The sequence below is a fragment of the Saccopteryx leptura genome, chromosome 6 (assembly GCF_036850995.1).
Source record: "Saccopteryx leptura isolate mSacLep1 chromosome 6, mSacLep1_pri_phased_curated, whole genome shotgun sequence".
NCBI classification, from domain to species: Eukaryota; Metazoa; Chordata; class Mammalia; order Chiroptera; family Emballonuridae; genus Saccopteryx; species Saccopteryx leptura.
In genome coordinates this window covers 171,114,772-171,126,048 of record NC_089508.1, presented here as the reverse complement: position 1 = coordinate 171,126,048, position 11,277 = coordinate 171,114,772, and positions in this window count along the sequence as shown.

Here is an 11,277-nt window from a genome sequence, read left to right as displayed (position 1 = left end):
GAAGATGACAGGACACAGACACACCTGGGAGCTGGGAGGTGTGTATGGGGCCCCCAGATGCCTCCCCTTCATCCCCACCCCTTGTCTCCACACCCTCATTATCCTCCTGGACAGATGAGGACACCGAAGTTCAGAGGGGCCCAACTTGCCAAGGCCACCGCTTCCGTGTCCAGCCAGGCCTCTCAGCCAGGAGTCCTGCTTGCTCTCCCCAGCTACCCAGGAGCTCTTCCTGTGCCCTCAGGTGAGGCAGGGCCACCTCCTTCCCTTCCCAGGCCTCCCAAACAATGGCCCCCTCTTCCATTGGTGCAGAAATAACACAGAAAACACAGGAAAGCCGGAAGAAAGTGAAATCACCGCAGTAATTAGCCCCACTCCCCAGATAATCCTGTTAGCTTTGCCTGCTACTTTCTCTGGATCCAAACCCCCTTCCTGACTTCTCTGTGGGCCTCCCCCAGTCCCCCCCGCCTCCCCCACTACAGCCAAGACTGTCCCACCCCAGGGGCAGGTGTCTGTGCCCTGCCTCCCTGTGCCACCCTATCCCCTGCTCTTTCTGCCTCAGTGATGGCTCAGGGGCCCGCCCAGACACATGTACCACGATTCCACTTCTAAGTGAGATGTTTGGGCCAGCTGCTCCCCTACTCTAAGACCTGCTGTGGCTCCCGGGAAGACAAGAGAAGACCCAGACAGCTTAGCCTGGCATTCAAGGCCCCACACTATCTGGCGCAGTCATCCCAATAGTTATTCCCCACACTGTAGGCCTACAGGGATGCCCACCTTCCTTCGGGCTGGCCTCCGCTGGCAGCTCCTGAGCTCGGTGACAGCAGGAGCTGCGTCCCCTTTATCTCTGAATCCCCTTTGCTTGTCCCAGGGCCTGGCACGGGGGCTCTCGGCAAATATTCGCCAGAAGGAACTGAACTGGTGTGAGCAAATCAGTTCAGTCCAATGAAGTCCAGGATCCCGCCCCAGCCCATGCCTTACCCACCGGCCTAGACTATAGGGTTTGCCTGCTCCCGCCTTGTAAGCATCCTGGCTGTCTGCCCCCTTTGCTGCCTTTTCCCACCCTCCTTATCCAGGCCCAAAGGCCCTTCCATCTGCTCTCTCTCTGGGCTCAGCCCCAGGGCCTGGGCTGTGCAGGTGAGGCTCGTAGCCTCAGGTGCCTGGCTGCACTGAGCATGATGGGATGCTGCAGGGCCAGGTTCTTCAGAGAGCCTGAACACAGCTGCTCTTTCGTGCAGCTAAACAAGATGCAACAGGTCAGCTTTAGGTCCCGAGGCTCAAGTCCTGAGGTTAGCTTAAACGGATGCAGCTGCGGACAGGCCTAGCCTGGGAGTTCAGGTTTAGGCACAATCACAAACAGGCAATGTGACCGTGGGCAAGGAGCTTAGCTCGTCCGAGCCTCAGCTTTGCCATCTGTACAATGGGCATGAGAACACACGGCTCACAGTGTCGCTGGAAGGATTACACGTGAGCTGGCGTGGGAAAGCGTTCCATAAACCGCAAAGCCACCGATGGAGGGGAAGGGAGGTTGGTGCCCTGTGGGATCTGGGCCGGCAGTGGCCTGGTTTGGAGGAGGGGAGGAGAGAGAGGCAGGACAGGCACAGGTTTTTCTGGTTAGGATGTGTGCAAGGGGGGTGAATGAGGAGAGGTGGGGCAGGGCTCGTGAAGGTAGGCAGGGCCTCTGTTGGGAGCTGCTGAGGATCCCAGGAGAATTGCTGAGTCACCGTCCTCCTCTCTAACCTGTTGTTTTTTTAAAAGACTTAATTACTTTTTTTCTGCTTACAAAAGCAGGATATGCTCATTGTATAAAGTTCAAACAACACTAAACTGTATAGCATGGAAGGTAGGCACTTTCTATATTCAAGCTCCCCGATATAAGTGCTGTTGACATTTTAGTGGACATTCATCCAGATCTTTCTTTTGATGAATAGCTGCCTAATTTTTGAGTTAAAGAAACTTATTCCTGCCCTGGCCACATAGCAACATTGATAAAGCGTGGTCCCAATACGCGAAGGTTGCGAGTTTGATCCCCGGTCAGGGCACATACAGGAACAGATCAATGTTTCTGTCTGTCTCTCTCTCTCTCCCTTTCCCTCTCTCTAAAATCAATTAAAATTAAAAAAAAAAAAAAAAAGAAAAACCATTTCCTTGCAGACAATTCAAAGCAATGCCGAACCATATTGTGTTATTTCCTGCCCCACCCCTCTCAGGACCAAGCACTGTAACAGCTTTATAGGTACTTCCCTGAATGTTTTATATGCATCTATACCCACATGTAGGCATAAAGGAGGAGGGAACAGAATGCATATAGACACAAAAGCCAAGAATGCCAGGATACAAGTCCCAGTCCCAACAATTACTAGCTGGGTGACTGTGGTCAAGTCACTTAACCTCTCTGAGCCTCATTTTCTTCCTCTGTAAAATGAGAATAATGATAGCACCTACTTCAAAGTGTAACAGGGAGAATGAAATGAAATAAAGTATGCAGGGCTCAGCAGAACGCCTCAGGGAGGATTAGCATCGTTTTATATAAATTCACATAAAGACAGTCATTTTCTCCCCCACAAGAAGGGGATCATACTATGTGTTCTGTCCTGTTTGGTTTGGAGGCAGAATTATGTATTAGTCATAGGGATCCTGAAATTTACATGGGAGACGAGAAGTCTTGCATTTAGAGTCAAAGAATTGGTTGCACAAGCGTAGGATGGGAGAAACCTAGATTTCCCAAGCTGAGTCACAGCCACTTCTGTAACACGCGGCAGCCTGGGCTTCGTCAGCAGATGCTGAGCTTTCGAAGCGTGGGAGGTGATGCGGGTTTGTAACCTGGGCCTGCTGGTCATCTGAGGCTTCTGTTTCCTTTAAGCTCTCCTTAAAGGTTTGTGCAGCCCTCACTGAGGGTACATCCAGCTACTTACATGGTACGTTCTACCTCGAAATGTCTAAGATTTCTCCCTGTTATGTCTCACTACCCACCTCCCTCCAGCACCCTCAACTCCAGTCTTCCCAGCCTCAGTGATAGCAGCAGAGGCTGCTCATAGGCTCAGGCCAGACCCGGGGTGGGGGAGGATAGGGGTGTGCGGATGTTGCTCTCTGACTTCTCCTCCCTCCTGCATAGATCCCTTTGCGAGTCCTGCGGGGCTTTGTTCCCACACATACACAACCCCCTCCACCTCCTTCCTCGCCTGCTGTCTTCATCCCGGTCCCCTCTGGTCCTTCTGCACCAAAGAGCTAGAAGAAGAATTTTAAGTTTACTTTGATCTTTATGAATAGGTATTATGATGGGTTGCATGGTAGCACCCCAGAAGATATGCTTACACCCTAATTCCTGGAATCTGTGAATGTAACCTATTTAGAAAAAGGGTCTTTCCAGTTGTGATTAAAGATCTTGAGATGAATAGGTCATCCTGGATTTTCCAGGTGGGCCCTGAATCAAGGATTAGTGTTCCTGTAAGAGATACACTGGGGAGATTTGACAGACGAGAGGAAGGGGCAATGAGGGGCAGTGATTGGAGAGATGTGGCCACCAACCAAGGGATACTTGGAGCCACTAGAAGATGGAAGAGGCAAGGAACAGAAGCTCCCTGGTGCCCTCAGGGAGCACGGCCCTGCCAACATCTGGATGTTGGACTTCTGGCCTCCAGAACCATGAGAGAATGTTCTCTTGTTCCAGGCTACCCGGTGTGTGGTGATTTGTATGGCATCCACAAGAAGCCACCACAGGTGATATATGCATATGGTTCAAATGTCACAACAGCATACAATGTAAATGTTGAAAAACCTGGCTTCTTTAGGTAACTGCTTTTCTTAGCCTCTTTTCTGTTTGTCCAGGTTTTCTTTATAGGTGTAAGAAAATATGAAAGGGGATACATGTTTATCCCTCTGCCCTGTTTAAGAGTGATCTCTTAAAATCTCCGACTGCGCCGCTCACTGCACTTAGACGCACTCACTGGGCCTGGTCCCTGTCCTGCAGGCGGCCCCTCCTTGCCCCTCCCCCCACCCCAGCCCCTTCTCCTTGCAGGAAGATCCCACGCTCCTTCTGCCTCAGGTTCTGACACCCATCCTTGCCCCTGCCTGACCCTCAGACCCTTTAGACCCCGCTGCCTTCCTGTCATCAGTTCTCACTCAAATGTCACTCCCCCCGAAAGCCCTCCCTGACCTCCCGACTTAAAATAACACTTCTAACCCTGCTATTTATGCCCTTGGGTTCATTTTCTTTCCTGAATTTGTCACAAGCTAACAGGTCTTGATGATGTGTTGGTTTTCTCTTTTGTGTCTGTCTCCTTCTAGACGAGTGGTCCCCAACCTTTTTTGGGCCACGGACTGGTTTAATGTTAGAAAATATTTTCATGGACCGGCCTTTAGGGTGGGACGGATAAATGTATCACGTGACTGAGACAAGCGTCAAGAGTGAGTCTTAGATGGATGGAACAGAGAGAATCTGAGCATTTTTTAAAAATAAAACATCGTTCAGACTTAAATATAAATAAAACGGAAATAATGTAAGTTATTTATTCTTTCTCTGAAGACCGGTACCAAATGGCCCACGGACCAGTACTGGTCCGTGGCCTGGGGGTTGGGGACCACTGCTCTAGACTGAAAATTTGAGGAGCTCGGATTTGGTTTGTTTATGTCTCCATCCTGGACCCCAAACAGTGCCTGGCACATAGTAGGCCCTCCGTAAACATTTGTTATATACAGAGATTAAACTGATCAGCCAACCTCTTTCTAGAAACTGGGACGTACACTAAAGAAAGGTTTCATAGAGTCCTGGACCCTCTGAGGAGTACGCTGCACTTTGTGTGGACATGCATTATTTTCTTGGAGAGGATTGACAGCTTTTATTAGATTTTCAAAGGGGTCCTGACCCCAAAGATGTAAAGGGTCTTAAAATCAGGGATTGATTGTGCAGAAAGGGAAACGAGCTTAAATTCAGTTCCCAAGGCCCACTGGGGGCCTGGGGCATGTATAGCTTGAAGGAAGAAACCTGAGGAAGCCAGGATTGCCGTGTGCACATCTCATGGCACTGAAGGAAGGGGGGCGGGAATAATAGGACTTTCACATTAGCAAGGGAAGAACCACTAAGCTGACTAAGAACATAGGGATGACTAATTAGGTGGTGAGGTCCTTGTCACTGGAGGTATGTAAGCACATGTATCTGCCTCTGTCAGAAATTGTTCTGGGAGGAGCAGGCCAAGGAAACACACAGTTCTGGAATGTAGGAGTATTACGTGGTCTGGGCAGAGGAGACAGTCTCATTCTTTCTTCAATCATCAGATCACATCCTACCACAGTGTCGGGGTGCCCTTCCTGCTGGCTCCTTCTGAGAGAGGCACCTCTCAGGGAGCCCAGAAGTCTTTCTCCTTGAAGCAGGAAAAAAATCTCTCTCTCCTGAGTCAGGGGTGCCGGTTTCCCTGGGGCACATGGGAGGTGGGAGCTGTTGGCTGTGAGGTTCACATTGGACACTGCTGTCGCCAAGCTTGTATGGGAGATGGCCGGCCTGGGAGCGGGGCTGGTGCTTGCTTCCTGATGGAGTTACTGAGCAGTTAGGGACCCCAGACACACGTCTAATGCTCTGAACTGTTCTCCATCTGTACCATAAGGACCATCATGAATCTCACAGATCAGATAATGTATATAAAACAAATCCAAAATGCCAGGCACAGAGTAAGGGCTCAACAGATCATAGGTGCTATTATTACTATTATTATTTTAATAAAGTATTGCTTAACTGTCCTGGGCCTCTATAAAAGTATGATGACAATATGCATCTCATAGCAAGGACCAAATGAGGTCGTGGGATGGAAAGTGCACTTTGAGATGCACAGTCCTACGCAGATGGGTTAGACCAGTGGTAGTCAACCTGGTCCCTACCGCCCACTAGTGGGCGTCCCAGCTTTCATGGTGGGTGGTAGCGGAGCAACCAAAGTATAAATAAAAAGATAGATTTAACTATAGTAAATTATTTTATAAAGATTTATTCTGCCAAACTTAGCGAAAATCCGACATAAAGTACTTGGTAATTATTATTATATGCATTAACTTGCTGTAACTCTGCTTTATAAATTTTATAAAGTAAAGTTACTTCCCTACTTTATAAATCACCATTACTGTGGAACTGGTGGGCGGTTAGAAAATTTTACTATTAACAGAGATACAAAAGTGGGCGGTAGGTATAAAAAGGTTGACTACCCCCAGGTTAGATGATAACATTAATAATAATGGCAAGTCCTTCTAAGCAAGGAAGCCTGGTTTTCCAGGGTTGGTCACAAGAGGGCACTCTGTCTCCGGCCCAGACTTGTCCAGGGGCGCACTGTCCCAGGAAGTACCTGGTGCAGGCCTCCCTCACCAGGGAAGAGCCTGGGCCTAGTCCTGGGGAATCTGTCCCTGAACTGTCACCAGCCGTGCCAGTTCCTTGTCCCCATAGGATGGAGGCTCATGGCTTAGCATTTAGCGATGTGTTTGAAACTGTCGCTACTTTAGGACTGGGTTAACCCATGGTCTCAGCAGTGAATTTGTGCAAGGGCAGTGCAGGGGCTCAGCCTCGTGTGCAAGGACTCCACTCTGTCCTCACAACAGTGCCCTCGCGGGGCCTGGTCTCCTTGGCAGTGAAGTGCAGGCACACCGCCTTCCTCTCAGCTTGTTCTGGGGCACAGAGGAGAGGTGTGGGGAGCCCCTGTGCATCTGGGTGTCGCTGTGTAAGAGGTTGTCTCGTTGTTGGTTTTGTTTTTTTTATAATTTAGCAGAACTTGGAGAATCATGCCAAAGGTCGGTTACTTGTGTTTAAAATGTCCCCACCTGTTGGCCATGAGGCCTATGGTACCGCTAAAATCCAGAGTTCACTCTGAATCCCGATCCCTATGTGAGGTGTGATTTCAGAGTCTTTCCTATTTAACCTGGTCAGTCACACCTTCGGAACTGAAGAGAGCAGCTGCTGTGTGGCTGGGCCCCGGGTGCCATCTCGGTCCAACCCTGGTGGACCTTGCCTCCCTAACCATCTATAGTGGGGTATTCCCAGACATGTCACGGCAGCTCCCGGGGGCTTCTGGCTGCCCCGCTGTGGGTCCCGATTGCTGTCCATGCGGCCTCTGGAAGTTCCTGAGAACGTGAAGGCACCTGGGGATTACCTCAGGTGGAGCTGTGCATAGGCCCCTGTGTGCCCTGCCACCACCAGATTCATGCTGAAGTCCTAACGCCCAGTACGTCAGTGACTGTATTTGGAGCCGGGCTCTTTAAAGAGATAATTAAGGGTGAATGAGGTCATTAGTGTGGGGCCTAATCCAATGTGACGGGTGTCATTATGAGAAGAAAATTAAGACACAGACATGCACAGAGGGAAGCCACAGGGACAACATGGTCATCTATACGCCAGAGAAAGTGGCCCCAGGAGAAAGCAACCCTGAGATGCCTGGATCTCACACTTCTGGCCTCCAGAACTGCGAGAAAGTAAAATCCTATTGTTTACGCTGCCCGGTCTGTGTACTCTGTTATGACAGCCCTAAGAAACAAATATAGGCGATCAGGTTCATTCCCTGCCTTCTCCTCCTCCCCCCTCCACACCCCTCTGCCCCCCACCATGTCCTCAGGAAGAAACAGGACACAAGTCAAGGGTCCAGCACTTTATTCCAGTCTCAGAGCACAGCGGAGGCCACTTGGGAGCCAGCGCTGCCCACCAGCCCCGGCCAGGGAGAGGGAGGGGCAGGGGCAGGTTAAAAGTATAAACGCAGACTTGACTTGGTTCCAGCTTCATGACTTATAAGCTGTGTGATTTTAGGCAAGACTTTTACTCTTTCTGAGTCTCGGCTTTCTCATCTGTGAAAGGGAGTAAGGATGGGAGCTGACCTCACTGGTGGTTGTGAGGATTGAGCAAGGTAACACCTGTGGAAATGTCTACCAGTGTCTGGAAAATTGTACGTAGTCAGTGGGTGGAAGTCATTATTACTATTATTATTTTTATTATTGGGACCAAGGTATGTTTCTTTATGGTCAGGCAAGCTCCAGTCTCTGTGTATGAGGGGGAGGGGTCTCATATTTCATTAATGTCTTCAATGAGGCCTGTTAGGGAGACAGTCTGAGACAGGTGTGGGAGCCCCCTGGTCCCGGGGAATATGAGGCTCGGGCCCCGCAGTGAGGATTCTGGGGTCACGGTACCTGCTGTCTCTACCAACCTCATGAAAAGCACTAGGAAGAGTTTGTGTGAAGTTCTAATTCTGCACGCGGCGCACTCTCTGTCCTTGGCATTCCCTATGTCTACTCAGAAAGAGTCTTGTTTTTGTCCATCTAGTAGCTTTTGCTTTTGGCTAAGGAATTGCCAGAGGCTACAGCACTTGGAGTCCATCCTGGCTCTGCCTTTTGCCATCTGGGAGAACTTGGGCTGGTCCCTTCACCTCTCTGAGCCTCACCGATTACACTGCTTCGAGGGGCTTTGAGGAGAAGGCAGAGCAGTGAGGGAGGCACCATGGGTAATGAGATGATGGGTGAGGCTAAAGCAGTCGTCGTCCCCAAAGTGATGAGGTCAGGAAGAATCTCAGCATGTGAGCGTGTGTGTGTGTGTGTGTGTGTGTGTGTGTGTGTGTGAGAGAGAGAGAGAGAGAGAGAGAGAGAGAGAGAGAAAGCATGTAGACCCCATGTTCCTATGTTCCTGGAGTGAGTAGAGACAGGCATCACCACCAGAGGGTGCTCTGACCTCTGTCTTCTCTACCCTGAAATTTTTTTTTGTTTGTTTTTCTACAGCTGCATTCCAAACTGAAGCAAGACATATGTTTTTTTAGTTTTACCTAACCAATTTAATAAACTTTTAAAATAAACTTGTGTGCATTTATTAGTTTATCAATAATGTAGACATGACACTGTGGCCCCTCCCCAAGGGCATGCTGGGAAGTAGGGTGAGGGAGGGCAGAGAGGGAGAAGCCGGTGCTTGCTGGCGGCCTGGTTCAGCCACTGCTCGGCAAGTGCCGAGTGCCGGGACAGATTTCCCGAGAGGGCAGCCGCGGTGGAGTTCCCACCACCAGCCTCACAGGGATGTTACGAAATGGACAACATGGAAAGAAAAGCAACTTAAAGGTCAGGAACACGGTCCGCAAGCCCTCTTACCTCCAGGGCATGTCCACTTGACCTGTGTGCCATGCCTGATCCGAGGCCCACAGGGACGGCTCTGGGCTGGGAAGGAGGCGGATCCAGCTGTTAAACCATGACCTCAAGAACAGTATTTCCAGGAATCCCCATCTTAGCATCTAAGGGATTCCTGGGAAAACTGGACCGTGAGGACAAGGTGAGAGTGTGGCCGTCAGCACCCAGGCCCTGCCATGTCCCCACGGACCAGCTGGGGTTCTCTTCTGCAGCCAGTCCGTCTGCAGAAGCCAGGGTGGGCGCCACGTGCCGCAGGGTGTGGTTCCAGGAGGCGCAGTGACTGGAACTTCAGTGCCCTGGAAACTACTTTCCCTGCAGTTAAAGGCCACGTTGTTGACTAGCAGTCATCCGGCAACCCGGTTCCCCCTTCTCGAGACAGCCACGAGTCCTGTGCATTTCTGAGTCTCCAGCCAGAGTGAGGGTTTTACTCAAACCAACTGGGCATATCCGGTCCCTGGTCTCTGCTTGGCAACATTCTCGATGGGGACCTCCAGCAAGGCACTGAACCTTGGCTTTCCTCAACTGTAAAACGGGATAGTATAGGACCTACTGGATTGAGATAAATATAATTTGAGGGTGGGAGGGTAGGAAAATGACCCAAGATGTAAGGAGAACGCCAGAGCAGGATTTACGTTCACCTCCTGGTCCCCTGTCCCCAGGTTTCCAAGTCATATGCGGTGGGTAAGAATACAGATCTGAAAGCAGACAGATTAGGTAAGACCCTGACTCAACACAATCAATCTGTGACCTTAGGTGAGTGCCTTAACTGAGCCTCAGTTTTCTCATCTGTAAAATGGGTCAATAACATTGCCCACTTCCCAGGCTTATCAGGAGGTTCAATAAAATTGCGCTTAGCTCAGTGATTTTCCTCTGCTGTTTCTTGCCTGTGTCAGACATTTGTGAGATGCTTGGACTGGTTTAGGCAGCAGCCAGGAGCAAGATCAGGAGCTCCAAGAGTGAAGAACCCAACTCGAAGCCCATGACGTTTATCTTCAGGACTAAAAGATTTTGTCTAATCCACAAACAATGAATGAGCGTCGGCTCTGAACCGTCGATAGGCTCTAGTGTTAAGAAGGATTCTGAAGTTGCAATGAGCACGTCAAGGATGGACACCTTGACAGATAGAGGAGTCCGCTGTGGGCTCAGAAAAAGCAGGGGCAGAGTGCTGGGTCATGGGTACCACCGAGTGCTCCGACACCTCATCTCACAGACGGACAGACTGCGGTGCAGGAGGAGTCAGGACCTGCCCAGAATCACGAAGCCGATGGTGGACCTGAGTCAGAAACTTGCTCAGCACAAGCACGGACGGTAGGAGCCTGGGACATTCCCTTCCCGCTGCCCTCGGGCACCACTTACCGCTTCCGGTGGACGGCCGCAGAACAACTTCTCCCTTCCCGAGCTACAGTGCTTCATCTCAGACTCCCAACTGACCAGAGATGCAGCACTGCACCTCAGGCTGGGAGACAGGGCGCCGGGCCTGCGGCAGGGAGTCCCGCGCAGGACGTGGGGCCTCCGCTCCACCAGCTCCCGCCCTGCTGGCCGCTGTGACGACCCGCCTGTGTGCCCGCCCTCAGCCGGGCACCTGAGCCCTCTGGGACTGAGCCTCAACTTTTCTCCTACTTTATTTTATTTCTTTTAAAGAGCTTTATGGTAATAAGATCCCTCCCCCCTTTGAAGTATAAAATGAAATGGGTTTTTAATACATTCACAAAGTTGCACCTATTGCCATGATTAATTTTAGGATACTTCATCCCTCCAAAAAGAAGGGATGAAATATCTTACTCTCCCGTCCGCATCAGCCCCAGCCCTGGGCAGACCACACTCTGTCTCTCTAGAGCTGCCTATTCTAGACATTTCAAAAAATGAAGTCTTCCAACAGGTTGACCCCACGCCCCTCCTTTATGCTCGGTGTGTCCCAGCCAAACAGCACAGTCATGGAATTAGATATGTTATAGCATCAAACATCTGCTGTGGCTCCCTACCTGGTTGCCCTGCTTCTGCTACACCCAACCCCAGACTTCCCATCCCTCCTTCCCTGCCATCCACCCAGAGTGATTTCTCCAAATGCAAACAGGGTCCTATATATCCCCTCCTTAAATCCTGAAAGGGCTCCCTCTGCCCTCTGGCTAGATTCTGAAACCCTCACCAAGGGCT